Consider the following 3,504-nt stretch of genomic DNA (forward strand, 5'->3'; position numbering starts at 1 on the left):
CCTTGATCGTGGATAGTCCGAAGTTTACTGAACACATATTTCTATGGCAAATTTATCAAAACTGATGCAGTGAAACTATCTGTTCCTGGAAAAAAATGATGGTTAATGGAGGTTGCTTGCTCTTAGAGGTTGTTTTCCTACATGCAATTAACAGTAGCATACAAATAGATCTATTGAAAAACCCAAGAATTTTGTTGGCTTTGCTTTGTTACTTACAATGCTGCACTGTTGACTAAACTTGAAAGTCCTGATTTTTTAAGACACCCAGATCAATAACATTTTCTACCTGACTAATGACAACCCTGTAAAAAATAACTTGTATGCTTATTTCCATGACCTAAATGCAGGGTAGCACTTGACATTTCCTAACATGAACAGCCATACGCCACTTATCTGCCCTCTTAGTAATACAATCTAAATCCTCTTGGTAATTTTTTGATATTTTACGCTTTATTTACCAAAATCATTTTCGCTCACATTTCATCCCAAAGAATTTTTGATATAGCTCTTGCATGTTCAGTTTTCTTTACCTTGTCGTCCTCATTAACCTTGCAACTGTTGCATCTCTCGGAAACTTATTGGCTTTGTTGTGTTTTGAGTCATGATTTTATTAGTTTGTATGTAAAAAAGCTAAACAGTTTCATCTTGAACAGAAATAATGCAATTTACATTCAAAAACATATTTATAAACAAAATTTGTTTGATTTGATAATTTAATCAAGTAAACAGTTGAAAATTTCCGACAAAAATTTGATCTATTACGTGATTTGTTTCAACTTGAGGTTTAAATTGCTGGCAGACCCCATACAAGGCAGTGAGGCAAAGGGATGTAAGTGGACATTTTCATGTTTTGAGTAAATAGCGTTTAAAGTTTCAGTCCTAGGTTAGGCTTTCATTGAAAAATATATATATAAATGATGCTGTATAGCAGCCATTACCAGAGGCACTAGTACTATCTCTTGCCCCAAGACACAAGAGAGGTTCACCTACTATTTGTACTGGTTATCTCCAAATTTTTAATTTTGGCCCTTACATCCCTTTGCTTCTCACTACCTCACATGTATTTGTTCTATATATGACGTTCATGATATGTCTACCTGTCACAGTTTGGAATGTGACAATGTGCTGCCCAGTCAGTGGTTAAAAAGGCTGCGTTGATCAAGAGCTAGTAACTGTTAGCAGGGATTCAGGGCCATGTGGCATCCATTTCCATGGCTAGCTGCTGGTGGTTGAGCCACTTAGGTTTCATGGAGCAGACAAAGATAGTGTTGGTTTCAAAGATTTTCAATTCCGTGGGTTTAATGTCTGGCTTTTGAGAAGTTGAGTAAACCAATACACTAGTTCTGTAAATCAAAGCTGTGGAGTCAGGGGAAAATGACCGACTCTGGGAATTTTAGAGCCTTGGACTCCAACTGTGGAGTACTGGCAGAGTTGCAGACACTGAGGGAAAATGACACTCAACTCCTGAAATTTTCTACTTATTACTCCCGACTCCTTTACCCCAAAATCAGTCTCACTTCAACTCTGTAGCCTACTGTAAACATTCATGTACACAAATTACATTGCATGGAATGTCAAATTACAATGCATCTAGTTCTCAAAAAGAGGTAGACAATGGCCACCAGAACAGCTTACTTACTTCAATCCTTATTGCTATTCACAACAATAAATGTATATCAGAGTATTAGAAAATGCCACAAAATCTTCTTCAGATCGTCAGATCTTCCAGCTAGCAAGTTTCAATCATTTTTCATGTTGAATAAGCCAATGTTTATCCATTTGACAGAGAAAAAGGATTAATTCATCACATACAGCCTCCCCCTCCACTTGGGTGCTGTATTTATGTATCTATTAATTAGCTATAAGCTCACAACCAAGAATGACAAAATATTTCTTCGAAATTCATCGAAACAATTGAGCAATCTTTTATTTTCTTAATTCATTTTCTTCAGGTAATTCTTTTAAGTACAAAAGTTATTAATGAATCAAAATAATTATAATATTTCCAAAATATTCATTCCTAAGACAATGAGGTCCCCAAAAAATTAAAAATCTGCCTAAACTAGCTTTTTAAAAATCTTGTTAAGCCTCAACTTTTCAGACTTCGAACATCACTGAGGGCAATAGCGACCTTTGCATGGTTCATGTCTTTGTTTGAGCTGCTAAGAGCAAAAGTTGTGTAAAGCAATTCTTTTATGATTTGTATTTACACCATTGGAAATTAAATTTAACCTCAGTCTACTTCATGTGCAAGTGGAGTATATCTATGTTTTAAAGAAACGTAACTTGGCAGCATTGTGAAGACTACACTACACAGGTCCTAATCCAGGAGTGATAGTGGACTCAAGTAAAATTTTCCGAAGACTGCGAAATTTTCAGAGCTATAGGGAAGCTCGACCCCCGCCCCTCTTCCCCCAGTAAAAACTCTTAACACATAAATGTTGAAATTTAAAAAAAAAGGTTTTTTTTTATATTCATTAGGTATTCAGTTTTAGAATGTTGTTGGAAATTTTTGGATCACAAACATCCCTGTCCTAATCACAGCATTTCCATGCTGCCTGTTTTGTGCAACAGTGGCTACTAACTAAATTACTGGAAATCTTATTTAGTTGACTTGCATCACTTTTGCTCTCAATGGCTTCATTTTTTAAAAGCCATTAACAACTTCCTACAATAATGTGCATAGTTGAAATATCTACCGTATTAAAATCCAACCATTACTTTCTATCTATACTGACGTGCTAAGCAATATTCATATCTGCAGTTGAGCTCCAAATGAGAAACTGCTCTTTAATATTTTACGCCTCCATATATTTGATACAGATGCCACATTTTCAGATTTTTTTAAAAAAATGTTTCCCATTCACAAATAACCATAAAACACTAGGTAGGTAAAATATGTTACAAAGAACCACCTTTGGAGAGCAACTCAATTTTAATAAAAACAAGTTAATTTGAATTTGAATTCAAATTATGTTTTTCGCAATCCCGAGTGTATGTGTGTATGAATGCGCGTGTTTGTGTAGGCGCATGTACGTGTGTTTGTGTAGGCTCAAGTGTGTGGGTGCGTGTTGTGTATGCAGTGCTGTGTGTGTAGGTGTTCGTGTTTGTGTCTGTGTGCAGGCATAAGTGTGTGTATGTGTAGTGTGTTTGTGTTTGTAGGCGGGTGTGTGCAGGATATGGACGCAACCTGGAGACGGTTTTCGCTATAGGAGCAGCATCGTGAGGAGCCGGTTGACGGTGGTGCTGGCAGAGGGAGCTGGTGGGAAAATAAAATGATAGGAATTCAAAACAGTCAAATGAGAACAATAAGCAATCATGGTTGCTCAAAAAAGTGCAGGTATGACTTTTTTGCATTGCACGGCAGTATATGTAATGCATGTAAATCATTTTACCTTCTTGAGAATGGTAGTGATTTGAGATACGAACCAGGTATTGAAAAATTCGTAGTTTTTCCAAGGCTGGCACCTCTGACAGCTACTATTAACATATTGTATGACAGTG

Source organism: Uloborus diversus, chromosome 8 (genome assembly GCF_026930045.1).
Source record: "Uloborus diversus isolate 005 chromosome 8, Udiv.v.3.1, whole genome shotgun sequence".
Classification (NCBI taxonomy): Eukaryota; Metazoa; Arthropoda; class Arachnida; order Araneae; family Uloboridae; genus Uloborus; species Uloborus diversus.